We start from the raw sequence: 25,305 nt of genomic DNA, 5'->3' as shown, positions 1-25,305 counted from the left end.
GGGTGAAACCCAACAGATCCCAGACTCCAATTGGACTGCTGAACTTTCCATCAACAGTCTGATAGCTCATAGCTCCCCTAAACCCAAGATTGGATGGCTGAACTGTCACTCACTGCGTCCTTGGGAAAAAAAGCTGTGGAAAATAAAGCGCAATAGGGTCTTATCCTTATAGGTACAGGGCAGGGGAGGGGGGAGCAATATTACTCACCAACTGTAGTTGTGACAGTCACAACTACTATAATTGCATGTAGAAATGGACCACGGCAGCGGCAACCCAAATGGCAGATAACAGAAAGAGGTAGAAGACGGGTTTTCAAAATGCCGCGCCAATGATCACAAGCGCGGCATTTCTGAGAGATTTTTGATGTTATTTTTCCTATGGTCCTGAGGAAGGGGGCAGAGCTCCTGAAACGCGTAGACCTATGCAACAATAAAGCTACATTAATCTGATCCTCAGACTTGTGATCATTGGCGCGGCATTTTGAAAACCCGTCTTCTACCTCTTTCTACTTACTGCATCCAGAAACACTGTTAGGAGGAATCGTGACAGTTTTGCAGTAAATCACAATACTATAAAGCCTCGAATTGCCCAGAAAAGATGTGTGAAACATTGAAGTCTTTGAGGACTGTACTGATTTATTTTTCAAGCTGTTTAACATAGTCTTAGTAATGACCCCACCACGTTCCCTAATCCTAAAAGACTATGTGTAAATGATGGATAGCAGCCATTTTCAACACACAACCTGTATAATAACACACTTTACATGGAAGAAGCCATGCCCTTTTGTTAATCTGTGGCCAAAAATGATCCCTGTTTGAGGAGTAGCAAGAGGTTTGTTGCTTATTAAATGAAGAAATTCTAGTTTTTAAACAGCCTGTTCATAAATCATCCAGTGTTGAAAGGAACATTTGTTTGGTTTTTTTTGAAAGAGGAAAAGAACAAGTTTGCTGTTTGGAAATTGAAAAATCAATGGCTTTTTACCTTGCCATGTAAAAATGATCCCTTTTTTAGGAGTTTCTAGTTTCAAGTTTATTTACTCTGTACAAGATGTGTTTCCTAATCGCACTACGGTACAAGCATAGAACCAATTAAACAAGTGTGCAGATGTGTAAGACTGGCTGTCAGCAGTGGAAGTAACCAGCAGCATTAACTGTATGCAGTGCCCCTAAGACCATCAGGGTGCTACAAGGTTCTGCATTCCCACAAAGATGCAGGGCCTACCCTCTTAGGGATCCAGAACCCCATTGCCGCTACCAACAAAAACCCAGGTAATTCCAGTTTTCCCCAACAATCCTCCATACAATGGTACCTCCATGGTACCCAGCTTGGGTGGGACCATGGATGGCCGCCTAGAGGTGGAGCCAATCCAGTCCACTAGTTCACCAGGTGGGAGGGGCAGACTGTGGACAAGGAGAACACAGGAAGTCAGTAGGGAGAACAATAGTGACTGGAGGAGTGTGAAGGTGGAAGCAAAGTGACATCCTGACTCGGGTTAACAGTGACCTGGTACCCAGGAGAAGTGGTTTCCGGTGGAGTACTCCCAGAACTATGCACCGATGGGGTACAGGATCCCAGGATAGGAAACAGCTTCAAGCCAACCTGTTAACACCTGCACAGCGAGGGGACCATCAAGGACCTTGCTGACCCTAAAGAATCCGAAGACTCAGTAGCAAAGGGAGAACCGGGGACAGGACCAGAGACTCCAATCCCACAGGGTTCATGCTACCGTCAGGCGGACAGAAGTGGACAAACCACAGAACTGGGACCCTCAGTTGTTCTATACCACGAGGACCCACATACCAGAGACAGGTGCAGGGGAAGAAGGTACCAGAGAACCAGACTGGCACTGGGACGAAGGGGACCTGGAGGCGAAACCAGCCGGCCTCGGGCAACCAGACATCTACCAGCAGTGAGTTGCACTGAACATCTGTGTGGACTCCCTTCTTCCGACGCCCACTGCACCATACACCCTCTGGGGCAAAACCCTACTTGCGGACGCTCTACCATTCTAGCTGCCAATATCATCAGCCCCAGTAGAGACATTCTGCAGCGGCGGCTCCCTACACTTAGCCGCAACACCGCAAGTGGCATCACAAGTGAACATTATTTTATTCTCCCCTGTAAATATCCCCATTACAAAAAGGGCCCAGGGCATGGAACCGGGTAACGGCCACCACCATGACATTTCCAATAGAGACTCTGCCCGGAACCGAGTACCCCATATCCCTGGATGCTACACTGTACCATATAGAATATTAAGAGACCAGTATGGATTTGGATATACATATGCCTTCCTTATTTAGGATTATAGTGCTCTGCATCTCTATCCAGTTTCTTAGGAGGTACGAGGAACACTCGACAGCCTCTAAGGCAGCCAGGTGTGAGTTGTTATCACCTGATTTGCAGTTAGGGTTATTCCGGCTCGCGCAGGTGCCACCAGGTACTATGCAGCTAGGAACTTAGTCTGTACAGTAACTGGTTGGGTTAGGTGCAGTAGTGTGGTTTTATTATACCATGGGAGCTACCATGTGTGCATAACATTTTCAAGCCATTTTATTGAAGAATTCTGTTAAAACCTGCTTGACGGATAAAGTCTTTAGTGTCTGTATCTCCCAAATCAACGCTCTATGACACCAGAGGGAAAGAGCTTATGCCTCCAACTGAAATCCACACAATAGGAAGTTTCTAATACTTGAAACATTTTGAAATTCGGCAAAAAAACTACTGGTACCTGGTGTAAGGATGCCAACAGAAATCCAAGGGAAGACATCAATGAGAGACGACATGGAATAGCAATTTCTCTTATATACAGTGCCTACAAGTAGTATTCAACCCTCTGCAGATTTAGCAGGTTTGATAAGATGCAAATAAGTTAGAGCCTGCAAACTTCAAACAAGAGCAGGATTTATTAACAGATGCATAAATCTTACAAACCAACAAGTTATGTTGCTCAGTTAAATTTTAATACATTTTCAACATAAAAGTGTGGGTCAATTATTATTCAGCCCCTAGGTTTAATATTTTGTGGAATAACCCTTGTTTGCAATTACAGCTAATAATCGTCTTTTATAAGACCTGATCAGGCCGGCACAGGTCTCTGGAGTTATCTTGGCCCACTCCTCCATGCAGATTTTCTCCAAGTTATCTAGGTTCTTTGGGTGTCTCATGTGGACTTTAATCTTGAGCTCCTTCCACAAGTTTTCAATTGGGTTAAGATCAGGAGACTGACTAGGCCACCGCAACACCTTGATTTTTTCCCTCTTGAACCAGGCATTGGTTTTCTTGGCTGTGTGCTTTTGGTCGTTGTCTTGTTGGAAGATGAAATGACGACCCATCTTAAGATCCTTGATGGAGGAGCGGAGGATCTTGTCCAAAATCTCCAGGTAGGCCGTGCTATCCATCTTCCCATGGATGCGGACCAGATGGCCAGGCCCCTTGGCTGAGAAACAGCCCCACAGCATGATGCTGCCACCACCATGCTTGACTGTAGGGATGGTATTCTTGGGGTCGTATGCAGTGCCATCCAGTCTCGAAACGTCACGTGTGTGGTTGGCACCAAAGATCTCGATCTTGGTCTCATCAGACCAGAGAACCTTGAACCAGTCTGTCTGAGAGTCCTCCAAGTGATCATGAGCAAACTGTAGACGAGCCTTGACATGACGCTTTGAAAGTAGAGGTACCTTATGGGCTCGTCTGGAACGGAGACCATTGCGGTGGAGTACGTTACTTATGGTATTGACTGAAACCAATGTCCCCACTGCCATGAGATCTTCCCGGAGCTCCTTCCTTGTTGTCCTTGGGTTAGCCTTGACTATTCGGACAAGCCTGGCCTCGGCACGGGAGGAAACTTTCAAAGGCTGTCCAGGCCGTGGAAGGCTAACAGTAGTCCCATAAGCCTTCCACTTCCGGATGATGCTCCCAACAGTGGAGACAGGTAGGCCCAACTCCTTGGAAAGGGTTTTGTACCCCTTGCCAGCCTTGTGACCCTCCACGATTTTGTCTCTGATGGCCTTGGAATGCTCCTTTGTCTTTCCCATGTTGACCATGTATGAGTGCTGTTCACAAGTTTGGGGAGGGTCTTAATTAGTCAGAAAAGGCTGGAAAAAGAGATAATTAATCCAAACATGTGAAGCTCATTGTTCTTTGTGCCTGAAATACTTCTTAATACTTTAGGGGAACCAAACAGAATTCTGGTGGTTTGAGGGGTTGAATAATAAATGACCCTCTGAATAAACTTTTCTAAATTTAAAAAAAAAAACAGAAATAACATTCTTTTTTGCTGCAGTGCATTTCACACTTCCAGGCTGATCTACAGTCCAAATGTCACAATGACAAGTTAATTCCGAATGTGTAAACCTACTAAATCTGCAGGGGGTTGAATACTACTTGTAGGCACTGTAAGTAAACTAGATTTACTGTACCTTTCTTCCCACTTGTGCTGACCATAGTTCAGGTATCATTTACTTGTTGACTCTAAAGGGTGCTTTACGTGCTGCAACATCACTAACAATATATCGTTGGGTTCAAGGTGTTTGTGACGCACATCCGGCGTCGTTAGCGACATCGCAGCGTTTGACAGCTAGGAGCGACGATGAACAATCGCAAAAACGGCAAAAATCGTTGATCGTTGACACGTCGCTCCAAATCATAATATCATTGGTGTTTCAATCCACAGGTTGTTCGTCGTTCCTGCGGCACCACACATCGCTGTGTGTGACACCACAGGAATGACAAACATCATCCTACCTGCGTCCATCGGAAAGGAGGATTGAAGGAGGTGGGCGGCATGTTCCGGCCGCTCATCTCCTCCCTTCCTCTTCTATTGGGCGGCAGTTTTGTGACGCCGCTGTGACGTCGCTGTGACGCCGAATGCACCTCCCCCTTGAAGGAGGGATTGTTCGGCAGCAACAGTGACGTCACTGAGCAGGTATGTGCGTGTGTCGCTGCCGTAGTGATAATGTTCGCTACAGCAGCGATCACCACATCTCGCACGAACGACGGGGGCGGGTGCTATGTCTCAGCATCTAAAGCACCCTTAAGAATCCAAAAGACCATCTTGTCTGGGAAATAATGAGTGTGTTGGGTGAGAGTTTGTTTTATTGAATATCCTTATTTTTTTTTCAACAAACAGGTATGCTTACGTCGAAGCCATTAAAACAGCATTTGTAGAACACTAGTTTCCATTCAAATTTGCTACTAAGCAACAAATCCATGCGACATGGATGCAAAACAAAAAAAAAATGAAAACCATCTAATTTGCTTCCTTGTCTCATGAATCCCATTGAGTTAATGACAATAGAATATGTTCTCAGTCTCAGGGATCACAATTTTCAAATCCATAATTTTAACAAACATGTGAATCCATTCTAGTATTTAGGGCCAAGTGGCGGGTTAAAAAATGGACAGCACTCGACACATCACACAGATGTGTGAATGTAACCTAAGGAGAGTGGCTTGAGATATGAGAAGAGTTTGTGCCTGATATGAATATCATACTGAGACAGCTATAGATACCATATTTCTCCAAAAATAAGATACTGTCTTATACTTTCTTTTGTCTCCCAAATAGCACTAGGGCTTATTTTTGGAGTAGGTCTTATTCTTGGAGAAACATGATTGGGGGTAAGTTTACCTCCCATCAAAAACCAGACCTGCCATCTTACCAGGAGATTCATACTTACCAGACCCCAGATGTCTGCGTGGCTCCCAGGTTCTTCCTGTGGTCTCCAGCGGGCTCTTCCAGCAGGTATGCTCCACACGGTCCTCCCCTGCTTCTGGCCAACACACTCACATACATGTGTAGGGGAGTGCAGCCCCTACTGAGCTTATTGCTTCCCTGCCTCCTGTATGTGTTGCAATATAGCCTTAAGGGACTGGCTCATTAGCAGGGAATGGTTTAGCCCAGAGTCCCCCCCCCTCCACGCTGTCTGAGCTAACTTGGTCTGATCGGGCTCTGGGAAAAGAAGAAACAGGAAATGACTAGGGGGATTTTCAGTTCGTGCTGGGTGAAGGCAGAGAAAGGAGAGACAGAATCTGACCTGCTAGAACTCCGTGCTTGACGAGCCCAGCTGTCCAGTGTGGTCGAGAGGAGAGTACTTCATCGCTCTTCTACAGCGGAGAGATCACCTTCAGATTGATTGTCCTCGGAGCGGACGAGTCCTGTGGATGGATCCGTGTGTGAGTACCCAGGTACGACGGTAAGGGAACCAGGATAGGCCTCCATAGTGAGAGTGCGGTAACCGCATGGCCCCTTTTAGTGGAGGCCAGTCAGGTAGTGGATAGAGCAGGCTGTGTATAACGTTGTATTGCAAGTTGCATTTTCATTGTTCACTGTACTACTTGTGGCAACCTGACCTTTCTCCCTCAGCTAAAATATACAAGATTGTAATCTGATTCTTCGTTTTTACACTTGTTTCCCTATTCTCCTTATCTTCAGCTGTGTGGCAGAGTATACTTGCCTCACTGTTCAATAAACATCATTCTCTGGTTTACCCGTTAAGTCTGTCTGTTTCCGTGACTAGCTTGGCAAAGCGACGGCCTTTGGTCCATCGCTTCAAGTGCACATACACACTCACTAGTCACTCACCACATCCGGTGGTACAGAATGCCTCCGGCCACAGGGAAACATGGGATGAAGTTCCACATCACAGGTCCTGTAAGCATTCCATCCGCAGCCGCAGGTCCTTGCGTTCCACTGCACTGCGTTTCAGGATTCTGCTGGCCAGAAGAAATTGGTATCACTGGATGTGGTGAGTGTGTATGTGTGTGTGATCTGATGGGTGCGAGTGTGTGATCTGATGTGTGTGGGTGTGCAGTCCACTGCAGGTCTTCCCGCTCGGCGTCAGGTGGGAATGATTGTGGGGTGTCCGCTCTCTATAATGAAGTGTCCTGCAGCATGCTTTAACTTTTTTAGCTGCATAGACACTTCATTATTGAACCGTGACTAGGGCTTATTTTTAAGGTAGGGCTTATATTTAAGCCTTGCTCCTAAAATACTGAAAATCCCTGCTAGGGCTTATTTTTGAGGGAGGTCTTATTTTTGGTAAAACATGGTAGAGCCATGTACAAAAAATGAAATAATATTTTCTTAAAAGTATATGAAATGTTGCTTCATATCAAATCAATATGTAGCAGAACGAAAAGGCACTCACCGGAGTATATTGTATCAAAAAAGCTTTATTCCCATCTATGTGGACCCGTGGAAGCGCCGTGTAGAGGCACGAAATGGCCGTTGTCCAACGTATTTTGTGTTGCTCCCTCACCTCTTGCTTTCACATGTGAACCCGACGTGGGAATAAAGCTTTTTTCATACAAGATACTCCGGAGAGTGACTTTCGTTCTGCTACATATTGATATGATACTATACATCTTCTCTTTGAAAAGAGCACCACGGGTTCTTATTTGAACTCTGCCAGAATGCGTTTAAGTAAATCAAATAACAGAGTTGTGGGAATTTGGTCGCTAAGAACAAGTATACGGATAATATGAAGTCCTAACATACTGAATAGTGCCCAGTTTTTCTTCTTTTTTTCCCTCTTTTTTATGTGACTTCATAGTTGCTTCATTTTTAAAAAAATTTAGATACATTGTAGCAAAAAGGTAAAAAATGATTAATTCCTATTTTAACATTTTGTCCTGACATTTGATAAGAAGCCTAACTTTTAAGAAACACTGCCTAGCTTTACGAATTAATAACTTTGGTACATGCATACATTTTTTTTAAACTTACCTTTTCCTTTATGTTTTTAGCTTATGTTTGCTTGTTAAGTACAACAATTTGTTCAATTTCTTAGCCTTACAGCATCAAACCTGTGATTACTACTGAAATTTCAAAGGGCTGAAATAGCCTGCACAAAAATATAATTATTTTCAACTGAAACAATGGGTGGTCAAGAAGACACATATTTTATGCAGTGTTCATGCTTTTCTTCGATTCTTCGGTAACTCAAAATACTTTCCCTGACCTAAAGAAAAGGTTGAAAATCATTTACGTTATACTCTCAGATGGAAACTGCTGACATTAACAATGCATTAGGACTTCACAATGGGGAGTCTAGCTAAAATATGCTCCTAAAAAAATTGCTGTGATGTTTGCATTTTGGGGGGTTTGAAAAAATAAAGAAAAAAATATATATTGCATAAAAAATGTTGTCAGATTATATATGGTTCTTAACACGATTAAAATATAACTAAACATATAACCAACAGTCTCGATAACCACTCCACACAACTGGTCAAGTGGTCTTCCTCTTAGCTGCTTTATGACTTTTACTGGTGAAATGCTTTCTGTTCCAACCTTACAACTTAACTTAATTCTTCCAATCTTCACCATCCACTTTAAAATTGTGTTTTTCCCCAATTCATACCCATCTTTTCAACCTATTACTGGAGATGAGCGATCCTGATTGGCAAAGATTGGAAAATGTTAAAATATACTCTCTTTGACAGGATCGGATCGGGATCGATAATCCGAGCATTTACCTCAAAAGTCGGCACTCTTACAAGGATCAATAAATGATCGAATGGGAAAAACCATCCTATCCCTGCCAATCACAGCCATGTTATAGAATTGGCATCGCTGTGATTGGCCACTGTAACAAAAGGAAGCAAAAGGGTTAAAGCAGTACATACTTACCGCATCCCCGCGGCTGCAGAGCTACTTCCTGGTTCGACAATTATCATTAATGCATATTCACTGCTTTTTCCTTCCACTGATTGGCTGCCGTTGGACCACGACCCCACCCTCTGAGACAGCGTCTATAATTGATTGGAATGATACATGCTGTGTCCTTATATTGGGGGTAAATAAATAAAACAATTGGTGTGGGGTTGATACCACTACAAATAAATCATACGGCTAAAGCCTGCAGCCCCAGCTATGTACTTATCTTGGGTGTGCATCAAAATAAGAAACAACGCATTTTTAAATTTAATTATTTAAATAAATCTATAGATATAATTGCCTTATTCTGTCTGTTTGTCTGTTTTGCTCCAAAATAACGTCATTACAGTGACAACTGTCGCCACATCGCGCACGCTAAAGAGCCTGCGACCAACGGCTCAGCTAACTGAACAGGCCAAACTACGGGCCGACAGGATGACGCCCAACACTTTTCCCCGCACCCACATGGAACCCCGACTCCCCGGTGAGTGCTGCACTCCCGGGAGCCCACACCGGCAACCCAGCCGAGACATACCCACCGCTCGACTCTGCCCCCGCACACATTACCCCACTCAGCTCCACCCCCCCCGCACTCTGCCCTCCACATGTATACACTGAACACACACACACAAACACACACACACGAATAGTCACCTGTCCCCAGCCATTCAGTCCCCAGCACTGACGTCCTCAGCGCCATGGCCCCGCTCGGCTCCACCCCCCCACACTCCATCCCCTGCACACATTACCCCACTCGGCTCCGCCCCCCCGCACTCCGCCCCCCGCATGTATACACTGAACACACACACACCAGGATAGTCACCTGTCCCCAGCCATGCAGTCCCCGACACTGACGTCCTCAGCGCCATGGCCCCGCTCAGCTCCACCCCCCCTGCACTCCGCCCCCTGCACACATTACCCCGCAGGATGGGGGACATGTCAGGATGGTGGCTGCACCACGATGGGGGCACAAACCAGCATTGGGCCACATCACAGCATCAGCATATTTTTACTTAACTTTACACTGTTCATGGCCTTCTTTCATTACAACCCATGGACATCATTAAACATTAGACTCATCTATTAAAACTGTTCCTTCTGTTGTTTGTCATTTTCAAACCAATAAACAATTATAAGAATACTAAATTAAACCTAACCCATCCAGTCCATTCATTACCTTATTATTCAATCTGCTAACCTACATACACATTCTACACTACCCGATACATTAGAATCGGGCCACCTTCTAGTAAATAAATAAATAAATAATTAAAAACGACATGAAGTCCCCCTCAATTTTGATACGCAGCCAAGATAAAGCCCAACAGCTTTTTGGGTGGTATTTTCAGGCTAGGGAGAGCCATGTTTTTTGGGAGCCCCCCAGCCTAAAAATAGCAGTCTGCAGATGCCCAAGATTGTCGCATCCATTAGATGTGACAGTCCTGGCACTTTACTCGGCTCTTCCTGATTGCCCTGGTGTAGTGGCAATTGGGGTAATAAGTGTAATTGGCAGCACACAGCTGCCACAAAGGCCTGGAAGGGCAATTAGAAACAGCCACGTAAAGTGCCTGGTCTGTCACATCAAATGGATGCGACAATCTTGGGTGACTGCAAGCTGATATTTTTAGATTAAGAAGAGTTAAATAAGCATGGGTCTCCCCAGCCTGAGTTGTCAGGCTTTATATTGACTGGGTATCAAAATTGGGGGGGGGGGGGCTGCACAAAGGTTTTTTTAATGATTTATTTATTTAAATGATTAAAAAATAAAGACACATGTGGTTTCTCTTGTTTTGATACACAGCTAAGATAAGCGCACGGATAGGGGCTGCAGCCTGTAGCCATGGCTTTATCTGTGCTGGTATCAATGCATGGGGGACTCTGCGACAATTGTTTTATTTATTTATCATCAGCATAAGGACACAGACAGTGTGTGTGATTCCAACCAATCAGAGATGATATCTCAAAGGGCGTGTGCATGGTCTAATGACAGCCAATCAGAGATGCCAGTGGAAGGAGAAAGCAGTGAATATGCATTTGTGATAATTGTCAGACCTGGAAGTAGCTCTTCAGCTGCAGTGACGCAGTAAGAATGTGATGCTTTAATCATTTTTTTATTTTCTTCTTTTACAGGCCTCCCCTACACACCATTTTAAAACACATCACTTTTGTCTCCCTTTGAATTTAATGGGTTCGGCTAGGATCAACTATCGGATTAGCTAGGATTGTCAATCCGATCACGATCTCAGGGATTACACCTTTACATTTTCTTTACTTATTGTTCATTTTCACTACTTTTTTCACCAAACTATTCCACTTAGAGGGGCAGATCACAGATGCACAATTTGTACACTTGTCATCCATTGTAGTCTCCATCGCTTTCTCCATCTTTAACAAAGTCAACAACTTCCTCTTGTTTCTTCACGTCAAACACTTGCCAATTTCTTGAGTTGCCTCATACTCCACCAATCATAATGTTTCTACACAAAACCTTTCCTTCTCTCATTCTCAGTGCTTTTCCTCTAAGTTATGTTTTTCAATAAAATAATAACACTATAAAAAATATTTATATTGTGCTTTACTGATTTCTCTTTAAATTCCCTTTCGCAATCGAAATCTTTTAGCAGTGATGTTTAACATTGCTGTGCTGATCAGGTATAACACACATTATTTTTTATTCTCAGATATAAGAAGTGCATGGTGTCATATTTAAGTAATACTGAATGTTGTTTTCACGTATTTCATAAATTGATATATACATGTACAGCAAGTCAAGCCATTCTTTTATTGTTCTTGGCTTTGTTGGCTTTGCCTTGCTATTAATCACACTAAGGTAAGTGATCACCAGTTGAATTATATGTGACACCTGCTCTATATCAAGGTCACCTCACAGCTATGTCATGGTTGAAAAGTATCTTATTGTAATCCGCTGAAATGTTTTGCAATTGGAGATGAGTGAATATTTTGAAACTGAATTTCCACGTTTTCGTACAATTTTCTTTTTATTTTTCAAAGTCCTATGACGTCTTCAATTTCAAGTCCTATGACGTCTTCAATTTCAAGTCCTATGACGTCTTCAATTTCTTTGAAAATAAGTGTGTAAAACTCTGCATCTCCTACACTGTATTGAACACTTTTTAGTTCTTTAATGCAAACACATTTTTAGTAAAAGTGACCTCATCATATAAGGCAAGGAGTAAACAGGTGGTATCTGTTTTTTCACTCCTCTCCTGTTACACACACTATCTGTAATGTTTCTTCAGTTCTTTAAAGCTTTTTTCTCCTATCACTATCCAGATGTACTGCAAAGTGGCTGCTGCATTCCCTGCCTCTGCTTTTATACAGGCTATGATAGTCTCTACTGACTGGCTATGCTATAGCTTGTGATGTGATAGCATGGGACCTATCTGGCCAGACATACAGATTTTTACAGTTAGGTTTCCTATATAATGAGATTATCTTGGCGTTGGTTATTGGGCTTACATGGATTGGCCAACACATAATATAAAAATCTCTTTTTGTCAATATTTCCAAAGCAGTAATGCAATGCCTACGTCTTTTAACTCATTTTTCATATTAGCTATGTATTTTTCTCCTTTCTGCTCATTTTATGTCACCTTGTTACTGTAGTAACCAGCAAAAAATCATATTCCCCAAAACATGGATTTTCTGCAATCCACTCCTTCATTGTAAATTCAGCAAAATAGCAGCCAGCTGGGGCCTCCATTTTGCTAAACTGTAAAGGGCCCTGCAAATGGTTAAAAAAAGATATCAAACATACTCACCTCACCGTTCTCCTCTCCCACTGCCCTCTCAACCTGCCATCTGGTTCTCCAAGCCTATTCTTTACCCTTTCTCCATTGCATGCATCCGCTTTGGTCTCTTCACTTGAGACCCTGGCATCAAGCTCAACTATGACTCGGATGTCACTGTCATGCCGTTGCAGTACAATTAGTGACATCATGGTGTTGCGATGCCTGAGGGCCAGCAAGGTCCACAGTGGCCTAGTCATGCCTGAAGCCAGGGTCTGGAATAAAGAGGCCGAAGTGGATTTGTGCAACGAGGGAAAGGATAAAGAGGAAGTGCGGAAGACTGGACTGTAGGTTGCAGGAATGGCAGCACAAGTTAGCAGTGCACTTCTTTTTTTTTTTATTATGTTTGTTATCCTTCATGGTCTGGAGAGATCCTAGTATAATGCTTGGCACTATGGAGTAGTGTCATACTAGTCAGTAAGTGGCTGGGAAGCTAGACATTATCTAATGTAGTATGAAGTAAGTAACTTGATGGCGCTAGAAGCACTAGTATACCAAAAGAGCAGAGGGAAAAAGTAAGACTAGCCAGGATCAGTAACCAAAAGGACACAACAGAACACAGGGAGCAGGTAAAAATGAGGTCAAGATAAAAGTCGAGAGTCAGGATACCAGGAGAGGACATATGGGATGGAAGGAGCAGTTGGGGACATGGTTAGGAGGAGGTCCGAGGTCAGAAACCAGAAAATAACGACAAAGTCCAAGTGGGCAGGCAGAGCAGAGTCAATAATAGTCGAGATTCGAGTAGCCGAGATCAGACAACAAGAAACAACAGGAGCCAAGCTCTTACTGCAAAACAGGAAATATGACTACTGTTGTTCTGGCCAAGCATGCTCCCTAATAAAGCAGAGCAATCACCCAGGATGCAGAGCATGTGAGCAAGCTGCTCCCAGCACCAGCATAGGACCCGTTGTGGGGAAGCAACCGATACACAGGAGTGCCAGACAGCAGAGCATCCAGGCAAAATGCTCTACGCGGAGAAACAAGCAAACACCGGCTCCTCGGGAGAGCAAAACAGAACATCACAGCACAAAAGATGCACCCCAAATCACAACCGTGACACCCAGGATTTAAGGGATTCAATTCACATTGAACAACTTCACTACAAATTGAATTTCCTTGTAAACCTCACACACTTTGGCAAATTTGAATCTTGACAGATTTGATGAAGTCTATCGGCAGCACGGTGGCTCAGTGTTTAGCAATGTTGTTTGCAACACTGAGGTACTGCCAAATCTCACCATGTACAATATCTGCAAGGAGATTTTATGTCCTTCACTTGTTTGGAGTATGGGAAAAAACTGGAGTACCCGAAGGAAACCAACTGAAAGACACAGTGATCAAGAATGTAGATTGTGATCCTCAATGGGGACAGTCATGATAATTTCTGTAAAGCGGTGTGGACTATGATGGCGTTAAATAATTACTGTGTAATATCTTTCTAACACAGTATGCGCACTATAGGTGCAATCGAATTGGATGCAATAATAACAGCTTAATTGCAAGATTCTTATGGGAATGTAGTAATTTTTTTCTTAAAATGACTTTTCATTCACAGTATGAAAATTTGGGTCAATAATACGATATTACCCCTTTTATATTGACGGCTATTGTACAGTATTTACAGAGCCTATTGCTTTTACTACCATGCTGTGTATTGTTTGTCATAATACTACATTTATTTTTTACTGTCCCTGCTATTCGGTAATAGAATAGTGTGAAAGAAATGGAGTCAGAGGGTAATTAAAAAGGGTTCAGTAGTTTGTCAATTAAAATTTGTCCCATCATTTACATTTATAGATGTTTCAAAAAACACTTTTACAAACGTAGAATTCTATTAACAGGACACAATTTCACAGTTTCTGCAATAGGGTTTAAATTCAATCATTTTATTAAAACCCCGGGGAAATTTGCTAACCAAATTACAAAGCCAAATGTATTTCATTACAATTCTAAAATTTAGATTTGCTTCTCTAGCATTACATTTAATTTAGGAATAGCATAAAAAATGCATTTGTTCTAGAAATTAAAAGAAAAAAGCATAACAATTTTTTTTTTTTTCATTAAAGAATTGGTGAAATGAAAAGTAAAGTTTTTCTAAATGTTCCATTGATGTAGGTGATTCTTCCTTGACTTATTGTTTTACGATGCCGGTTAGAAAATTGCTGTTGCAAGAATAAAATTAGAATATTTTTTTTCAAAATGTAAAAAATTTAGAATATTGACAATTTTTTTTTAATCTTCTAATAGAGTTTGGAACCATCAATACTAGAGATGAGCGATGTTCGAGGTTTGCCAATTTCATGTTCGAGTGATTTTGGGGGGGTGTTCGAGACGTTCGACGAACTCGAGCCTTTTGCTAAAGGTTCGGGAGTTCGAGTTACGTTCGAGAACGGTTCGAGCAACAAAAGCGTGGCTTATCACAGTAAGTATGTGCGCACCTTTCATATCTGCATGCATCCTGCATCCCCAGCACAATCCCTCTCTCTTTCCTACTCACCGATCACGGGCGTCTCGCTGCACGGCTGTCACAAATCTCCAGCGGCATTTCTTCTTTTGAAAATGGCTGCCGCTTCTTTATTCAATTAGTTATTCTGTGCTTTCCCCGCCCACCGGCGCCTATGATTGGTTGCAGTCAGACACGCCCCCACGATGAGTGACAGCTGTCTCACCGCAACCAATCACAGCCGCTGGTGGGTGGATCTATATCGTGCAGTAAAATAAATAAATAAAAAAAAAATGCAGTTCCCCCCATATTTGATACCAGCCAGGATAAAGCCACACGGCTGGAGGCTGGTATTGTCAGGATGGGGAGCGCCACATTATGGGGAGCCCATCACCCTAAAAATATCACCCAGCAGCCGCTCGGAATTGTCACATCCATTAGATGCGACAGTCCCGGGACTCCACCCAGCTCATCTCGAATTGCCCTGGTGCGGTGGCAATTGAGGTAATAAGGAGTTAATCATGCCAGGCATCTCCCTGAGATACCTTCCAGGATTAAACTGTAAGTGAAAGTAAAGAAACACACACAGCGAAAAATCCTTTATTTGGAATAAAAGACAAAAAACACCTCATTTACCTTTTTATTAAAATCCCCAAACAACAATTCAGGTCCGAAGTAATCCACACGACACTGTCAGCTCTGCTACATTAAGATGACAGGGAGCGATCTGTGTTCTCTCCAGTAGCACCTGAAGTGAGCCGTGCTGTCGACGGGACTTCTGCAATGCAGAAGTCAAGATAACCAAATCTGCCTCTTTTTCTCATTAGAGGCAGTGGTTCTATGGGTAAAGCTCCCGTCTAAGAAGCAATACTTCATGAGTTCGTGTCCCGGCTGTACCGGTAAAAAATTTAATTTCTCTCTCTCTTCTTTCTTCTCTCTCTCCCTCTCTTTTCTCTCTCTCTTTTCGCTATCTTCTCTCTGTCTCTCTTCTTTCTCTCTCTCTCTCAGACCAGGCGATGATAAGCTTATGCGGTCACCTGACAGAATCAGCTGACACTATAAGTCGAGCGGTGAGGCTGGCTTTTTACCGCCCAGCCGGCTAAACTGTCAGCTGATGCTGTCGGACAGGAGTCTGCACAGAAGTGTGTAGGTTTTTGGGCTTTTTTTGCACTGATGCATCAGCTGATTGTATAAAAGCTGTTTATACAATCAGCTGCTGTGTCATGTGATTCAGGCCCTTGAACCTGACACATCATCTGATCGCTTTGTTTCCCAGCAAACCGATCAGATGATATTGGATCTGGATTGGACAGGACGGGACCCTTGACCCAGGATTACTGCGGAGGGGGGTTCTTTATTTCAATAAAGATGGAGTCACTAATTGTGTTGTGTTTTATTTCTAATAAAAATATTTTTCTGTATGTTGTGTTTTTTTTATCTGTAATAGAAATTCATGGTGGCCATGTATAATATTGGTGTGACACTATGAATTTCGGGCTTAGGGCCAGTTGGTAATATACAGTTAGCCCTAACCCCATTATTACCCAGCGAGCCACCCGTCACCAGGGCAGCTGGAACAGTTGGATACAGCGCCAGAAGATGGCGCTTCTATAAAAGCGCCATTTTCTGGGGCGGCTGTGGACTGCAATTCGCAACATGGGTGCCAAGAAAGCTTGGGCACCCTGAGCTGCGGATTCCAATCCCCAGCCTCCTAGTAGTACCTGTCTGAACACAAATATTAGGCGAAGCCCACGTCATTTTTTTTTAATTATTTCAAGAAATTCATGAAATAATGAAAAAAAAAGGGCTTCCCTATATTTTTGGTTCCCAGCCGGGTACAAATAGGCAGCTGGGGGTTGGGGGCAGCCCGTAGCTGCCTGCTGTACCTTGCTAGCAAACAAAAACATGGCGAAGCCCACGTAATTTTTTTGGGGGGGCAAAAAACTCCTGCATTCAGTCCTGGATGGAGTATGCTGAGCCTTGTAATTCTGCAGCTGCTGTTTGCTGTCTGTCTGTATGGAGGAGAGCAGACAGCAGCTGCAGAACTACAAGGCTCAGCAAGCTCCATTCAGTAGTGTATGCTGGAGAGCAGACAGCAGCTGCAGAACGACAAAGCTCAGAATGCTCCATTCACTAGTGTATGCAGGACAGCAGACAGCAGCTGCAGAACTACAAGGCTCAGCATACTCCATCCAGGACTGTATGCAGGAGTTTTTTGCCCCCCCCAAAAAAATGACGTGGGCTTCGCCATATTTTTGTATGCTAGCCAGGTACAGAAGGCAGGTACGGCTGTCCCCAACCCCCAGCTGCCTATGTGTACCAGGCTGGGAACTAAAAACATAGGAAAGCCCTTTTTTTTAATTATTTCATGAATTTCATGAAATAATTAAAAAAAAAAATCGACATTAGCTTCGCCCCATTTTTGTGTCCAGCCAGGTACAACTAAGCAGCTGTGAATTGGAATCCGCAGCACAGGTTGGCCCGAGCTTTCTGGGCGCTTCTGCTGCGAATTGCAGTCCGCAACAGCCCCAGAAAATGGCGCTTTCATAAAAGCGCCATCATCTGGCGCTGCATCCAACTCTTCCAGCAGTCCTGAAGCCGGGTGGCTTGCTGGGTAATAATAAGTTAATACTAGCTTTGTTTTACTAGCTAGTATTAAGCCAGAGATTCTTAATGTCAGCAAGTTTGACCCGGCCTTTAAGAATCTCCAATAAAGGGTTAAAAAAAAGACACCACACAGAGAAAAAATACTTTAATAGAAATAAATACACAGACACATTAGAGACTCCATGTTTATTACTCCCTGTCAGCCCTCCACGATCCTGCTCTTCTGTCTTCTTTCTCCTTCAACCCATGCAGCTCTTCTACATCAGACAGCACTGCATGGGAGGAAAACGCTGCTGCTTCCCATGCAGTCTATTCACTCAGTGAGTGAGCAGCAGCTGCGTGCTGTAAGCGGTGACGTCACCGCTGACAGGCGGGTTATCATAGCAACGGTGCTCCGATCACGTGATTCCCGGTGCCGCTATTTACCGGCTTTGACAGCCAGTCCTTGCATGTTGGCTGACTCTGTAAAGAGCGCCCCATGCAGGAACGGGGAGTCTACCATGTGCCAAAGCATCTCGCCGGTACACGGACATGCACAAAGGAGCACCGCGTACCAGAGAGATGCACTGACAGGACCTACCAATGACGTCTAGCAATGTGACCAGTCTGTAGCCAATGAGATAATAGACACGTGACTGGTCACGTGCTATTTTGACGTCACGATAGGTCCTATCATCAGTGCTGGTTACCGGGAGGACGCAGCGATTATCGTAAGGAAAAGCGGTGGGAGACAGAGTGCAGGACGCGTTGCGGGGACCTGTAAGTGTTATGGCAATGTTTATTAACTGTATGTGTACATGTATAATGTGTTTTTATGTGTTTGTGTTTGCCTCCCATTGTTTTCAATGGGGTTCGAGAGGTTCGTCGGATGGTTCGTCGAACGTTCGTCGAACGGGGCCTCCGTTCGACGAACCGTACTCGAGCCTTCAGGGGTTCGCTCATCTCTAATCAATACATATAAATATATAGCTGGAATGATTTAGGAAAGCCTGCACTCGTAGGGGGTTGGACCCGATGGCCCTTGAGGTCCCTTCCAACTCTACCATTCTATGATTCTATGATATGTCTGCTCAGAAGATGTAGTCACAAAACAGTATATATTTTTTATTAAATAAGACTAACTCCATTATTTTAAATGCAGTGGAGCAAATAAAGGACATCTAGCTGGACACCGTCTTATCAATGACTATCTATGCCACCATTAAAATAATTTTTTATCACAGTGCTGGATAGAGGGGACAAATGGAACATGTAGTATTTTTTAATGTATTGGCCCATCCAGGGTCTTTCTCAAAAATGATGCTACAAGGGAAGTGAAAATAACAAGAAGAAATGTGCTGCACAAAGTATTGTACTGTCATGGATTGCACTGCATCTTGTGTGCCTTGACATGCTGTTATGCTTCTCTGCGCAGAGCTTTTTGCCTTGTGATGTCCGGCTGTTTTGTGACACGCCCGCCCCAGGGCCCGGAGTACTTGGAACCGGGCCGGACTAGTATTTACAATATTTACAGTGGAATAAAGTTCATGACACCACCTGTTGTTTTGTGGCCATCTGAGCCGCCGCTGCGCTGTGGGTTTCCCGTGGCATGTGATGAGGGCACAGCTGAGAGGTTTTTACTCCTCACCAGTGGAATGAGGCCCCGAGATAACCGTTGATAATAAGAAAAGTCTATGATGGCAGATTGTGACGCAGGAGGAATTGAGACGACACCAGGGCTTTGCAGCAAGTCTTTTACTCATTGTATTGGTTCAAGCCTTACAGCCTTTTTAGTCCATCCACAATGTGCTGGGATCCTCAGTGACGGGCAACCACTGATCCCGAATAAGTTAGAGGCCAGTACCGGTTCTCCTTTCGTTTGCCTTTCCTGGCCATCTCTCTGCGCTGACTTTCTCCCTCCTGTCCTTTGCTTCCACACACAGTGCCCTGAGCCAGGGGCCGTGGACCAGCAATGGGATTTCTGTCTGCTGTCTCCCTCTAGGAATCTTCAAAGGGATTTCTGCCTGCCTGGCTCCCTGTTCCTCTGTGGCCCCCTTCCAGCAGATTTGTGTGCTGCTTGTGGCCCAAAGGTGCGTACAGCCACCCTGGCCTCTGATGTTACTAGGAAGTCCTGAAGTATCGTGCAAGCCTGAGGACCGGGACCCCATTTGCGACCAATCCCTTCACTTTGAGCTACTGTCTGTTAAACGAGACTAAAGGGGTGTCTGACACACTTAACCCTATGTCATTGGGATTCTTTCTTCCATCTCCTCAGTGTTGAGCAGGACCCCTGGGGCCCTCACCCCTAGTCGGTCTCCTACCTCCTCCTGACTGACTCTCCTTACCGTCAATTTTCAAAACTTACCTCAGACAGCTCACCCACTTAACACCACGCCCTGGATGGTTCTAGAGACAGTGCATGGGGCTTAAGTGCCATAACCAGACTACTGGTCGCTAAGCATTAATGGAACCTGCCCCGGCCCTGATCTAATGTGTTAGCTAATAATAGGGTGTATGCAGATTTTTGTACGTGAACCGATAGATAACCTCTTTCTTACCCAGGATGGGGCACCATACCTCTGACTAAGTACCTCTGTGGCGATGGTAGCCTCAGGGGCGCCACATTTTGCACTCCTGTGGATGAGTTGTTTCTCTGCATCGGGTCCGTTGCTGGTGCTGGGAGGGGCTTGCTCACATGCTCCTCATTCCGGATAATTTCTCTGCTTCATCACAAAGCGTGCTCACCCAGAACGACGCCAGTTGTATTGCCTGATTCTGCAGAAAGTGCTTTCAGCTCCTGTTTGTGTCTGGTTCTGATCTTGGCTACTTGACCCAGCCTGGACTGTGACTGACTGCTTTGCCCACCCACCTTGACTTTGTTGTTACCTCCTGGCTTCTGACTGCAGACCTCCTCCTGACCTTGTTTCTGCCTGCTTCCTGTGTGTTGTCATGTCCTGCTGGTTTCTGAGCCTGGCTTGTGTGACTTCCACTCTGCTCACTCTGTACGCTAGTGATTCCAGCACCATCTAGTGACAAACCTCATACTACACCACATAGTGTCCAGTATTCCATACAACGACAGCTAGTGACTAGTATCGCTACTCTGTGGTTTCACGCATCACATGTGCTATATATACATAGAGTAAAAAATAATAATAAAAATAATCCAGATATAAACATAGAAAATAGAAAACCATATTCAAAAATTCAGACAGTTATGTAGAACAATCACATAAATAATAGATCAATTGTACGCAACAACAGTAAAAAATAAAGTAAATTAATTGCAAGAATGGTTCAATGTACGCCGTGTGCAGAATTATTAGGCAAGTTTTATTTTACAGGATTTTTTTTTATTTTTGATCAACAACTAAGTTCTCAATCAACCCAAAAGACTCATAAATATCAAAGCTTAATATTTTTAAAAGTTGGAGTGTGGTTTTCTATGATTTGGCTATATTAGGAGGATATCTGTTTGTGCAGGTAACTATTACTGTGCAGAATTATTAGGCAACTTAATAAAAACTAAATATATTCCCATCTCACTTGTTTATTTTCACCAGATAAACTAATATAACCGCACAAAATTTAGAAATAAACATTTCTGACATGCAAAAACAAAACCCCAAAAAACTAGTGACCTACATAGCCACCTTTCTTTATGATGACACTCAACAGCCTACCATTCATAGATTCCGTCAGTTGCTTGATCTGTTTTCGATCAACATTGCGTTCAGCAGCCACCACAGCCTCCCAGACACTGTTCCGAGAGGTGTAGTGTTTTCCTTTTCTGTAAATCTCACATTTTATGAGGGACCACAGGTTCTCTATGGGTTTCAGATCAGGTGAACAAGGGGGGCCATGTCATTATTTTTTCATCTTTTAGACCTTTATTGGCCATCCACGCTGTGGAGTAATTGGATGCATGTGATGGAGCATTGTCCAGCATGAAAATCATGTTTCTCTTGAACGATACCGACTTCTTCCTGTACCACTGCTTGAAGAAGTTGTCTTCCAGAAACTGGCAGTAGGTCTGGGAGTTGAGCTTCACTCCATCCTCAACCCGAAAAGGTCCAACAAGTTCATCTTTGATGATACCAGTACATACTAGTACCCCACCTCTACCTTGCAGGCATCTGAGTCGGAGTGGAGCTCTCTGCCCTTTACTGATCCAGCCTCTGGCCCATCAAGAGTCACTCTCATTTTATTAGTCCATAAAACCTTTGAAAAATCAGTCTTAAGATATTACTTGACCCAGTCTTGATGTTTTATCTTACATTTCTTGTTCAAAGGTGGTCATTTTTCAGCCTTCCTTACCTTGGCCAGACACCTGAGTATAGCACACCTTGTGCTTTTTGATACTCCAGTAATGTTGCAGCTCTGAAATATGGCCAAACTGGTGGCAAATGGCATCTTGGTAGCTTCACACTTGATTTTCTTCAATTCATGGGCAGTTATTTTGCGCCTTTTTTGCGCAACACGCTTCTTGCGACCCTGTTGGCTATTTGCCGTGAAATGCTTGATTGTTCAGTGCTCATGCTTCAAAAGTTTGGCAATTTCAAGACTGCTGCATCCCTCTGCAAAACATCTCACAATTTTTGACTTTTCAGAGCCAGTCAAATCTCTCTTCTGACCCATTTTGCCAAAGGAAAGGAAGTTGCCTAATAATTAAGCACACCTTATATAGGGTGTTGATGTCATTATACCACACCTCTCCTCATTATAGAGATGCACATCACCTGATTTACTTAATTGGTAGTTGGCTCTCAAGCCTGCACAGCTTGGAGTAGGACAACATGTATAAAAAGTATCATGTGATCAAAATACTCATTCGCCTAATAATTCTGCACACAGTGTATAATCAGGATTGTTAGAGAACTTTTAGAGATAAAGAAGAGGAAAGCATAGTGGTGAAATGTATGACAGAAAAGAGGTGTGGAGGCAGCCAAAAGCATGATGTCAGAGAGAAGAGGTTAAGAGGAGGGGTTAGGAGAAGAGGAGAAGAGATTACGGATGATCCTACACAGGCTAGGAGTTATGGTGGTCGTCTAGAGTTACCTGCATCCTTAGTAGAAGGATTTATGGCTTATCAGTGCTGAATACGTCCAGAAAGGTTTTTAAAAAAATACAAAACTCTGACTTCTGGTTGCCACAGGTTGGAAATAAGTTTAGAATGAGTCGTGGATAGGTAGGCATGCGCAGAAGCACATCTAAGGATAAGGAGTAACTATTATAGTCACGTGTTGTTGATTGGCACATGTAGGGTATGTGCAACAACCTAACACAGCAGGGGGCAGTGATTATGAGAGTGTGTAATTCTGGATCATTGTAACGGAGCATTACCGTAGTGGTTCAGAGAAGAATAAGAGTGAGAGAGGGAAAAGGGAATATAGATCAAGTAAGAAGGAAATTTGGCAATGAGCAAAGTAAAGAAGAGGGTGATGGAAAGGAGGCAAGTTAAAGGGATTGGTGCACTTTACCAGAGAGGAGTGATTGAATTCATATGTCTGGAAGGATAAAGACATAGGCATGGCCAACAGCATGAATAAAAGGACAATAATAAGTCTAACAGTTGTAGATCTAATTTATTTCATATAGAATGTTATCTATATATATAATTGCCTTATTCTGTGTGTCTGTCTGTCTGTCTTGCTCCAAAATGACGTCATTACAGTGACAACCATCGCCACAGCGTGTGCGCTAAAGAGCCTGCGACCAACAGCTCAGCTAAGGCTCCCTGCACAGGTAACTAGGGTACACATCGGGTTACTAAGCAAAGCGCTTTGCTTAGTTACCCGATATTTACCATGGCTACGTGTGCAAGGAGCCATCGCTAAGCAGTGTACGGTGGTAACCAAAGTAAATATCGGGTAACCAAGCAAAGCGCTTTGCTTATTTACCCCATATTTACCCTGGCTACGTGTGCAAGGAGCCTAACTGAACAGACCGAACTACAGGCCAACAGGACGCCGCCCGACACTTCCCCACTCGGCTGCGGCCACCCCCCACAGTCTGCATGTATACACTGATCAAACATACACACACACACACACCTGTCCCCAGTCCATGCTGTCCCCGGCACTGATGTCCTCAGCGCCATGGCCCCGGTCGGCTCCACCCCCCCGCACTCCGCTCCCCCCCCCCACATTTTAGGCTGCTTTCCCACTTGCGTTGTGAGGCATCCATCACAGTGCGTTGTGTGATGCATTGCAAATAGTGTGCTAATAAAGTAACGGATTCCTGTAAAAGAATGTTTTGTGTTTTTTTTTGTTTTTTTTTAATGTTTTGCCGGGAAAGATTTGCGGTTGGGAGGAGAGAGAGAGAGAGGTGACCGCAAATCCCCTGAGTGACCACAGTGAGCCACAGCTGCAGTCCTCCACCCGAGAGCTGTGTCCGCGGGTCACCTGAATGAGGGCACAGCTGATCGCGTGGCTCACTTCAGTTGCTGCATGGAGCTGATAGAGAGCGGTCATGTTCTACTGCCGCTCCTGTCAGCTTCATGTAGCAGAGCTGAAAGTGTTGTGGGACCTCTGTGGATTATGTCGGACCTGTAGGGGTATTTGGGGTTTTAATAAAGTGGTCAAAGACAGGGTGTTTTTGTCTTTTATTCCAAATAAAGGATTTTTTCGGACGTATGTGTTTATTTTCATTAACTTACAGGTTAATCATGGAAGGTATCTCGTGGAGACGCCTGCCATGATTAAGTTAGGACTTAGTGGCAGCTATGGGCTGCTGCCATTAACTCCTTATTACCTCGATTGCCACCGCACAAGGGCAATTCGGGATGAGCCGGGTAGAGTCCCGGGACTATCACATCTAATGGATGCGGCAATTCCGGGCGGCTGCTGGCTGATATTGTTAGGCTGGGGGGCTCCCCATAACGTGGGGCTCCCCTTCCAGAATACCAGCCTTCAACCATGTGGCTTTATTGTGGCTGGTATCAAAATTGGGGGGGACCGCACATCGTTTTTTTTTTAATTATTTATTTATTTTACTGCACGATATAGACCCGCCCACCGGCAGCTGTGATTGGTTGCAGAGAGACAGCTGTCACTCAGCGTGGGGGTAGATCTAACTGCAACCAATCATAGGCGCCGGTGGGCGGGGGAAGCAGGGAATACGAGATTGAATAATGAGTGGCCGGCATTTTCAAAAGAGGAAAAGCAGCCGGAGCTTTGTGACAGCCGTGCAGCGCCGCACCCGTGATCAGTGAGTATGAGAGAGGGGGGGAGAGGGGGCAGAGGGGGCAGAGAGACCAGGAGTGATTTTAAACGATTTAGATCATTCTGCTGGACATGCTGAGCATGCTCAGTAGAACGTAACGGAATTGTCAGCAGATTCCGCCGCTTAGCACATAGCGGCGGAATCCGCCCCCATAGACAATCATTAGACACCTTGGCGGATTACAACGGAATCTGTCAATGTGCGTTATTTTAACGACCCAAAAAATGCTACATGTAGCGTTCCCTCCACCCGACACTGCGTCAAAATAACGACTCAGCGTCGTCCAACAGATGCAACGCAGACTTGAGTTACAGTAAGTCGTCAATACAAGTCTGTGGAGAATAGTGCAGTGCGTTAACGGACTGCGCTATTCTCCATAGTGGCGGATTGCGCTGAACGCAAGTGTGAAAGCGCCCTTACCCAGCAGGATGGGGGCACATGTCAGGATGGTGGCTGCACCACGATGGGGGCACATACCAGCATTGGGCCACATCACAGCATCAGCATATTTTTACTTATCTTTACACTGTTCATGGCCTTCTTTCATTATAAGCCATGGACATCATTAAACATTAGACTC

This window comes from Anomaloglossus baeobatrachus, chromosome 3 (genome assembly GCF_048569485.1).
Source record: "Anomaloglossus baeobatrachus isolate aAnoBae1 chromosome 3, aAnoBae1.hap1, whole genome shotgun sequence".
Taxonomy (NCBI): Eukaryota; Metazoa; Chordata; class Amphibia; order Anura; family Aromobatidae; genus Anomaloglossus; species Anomaloglossus baeobatrachus.
The sequence above is the reverse complement of the archived record's forward strand: the minus strand, read 5'-3'. Positions refer to the sequence as shown.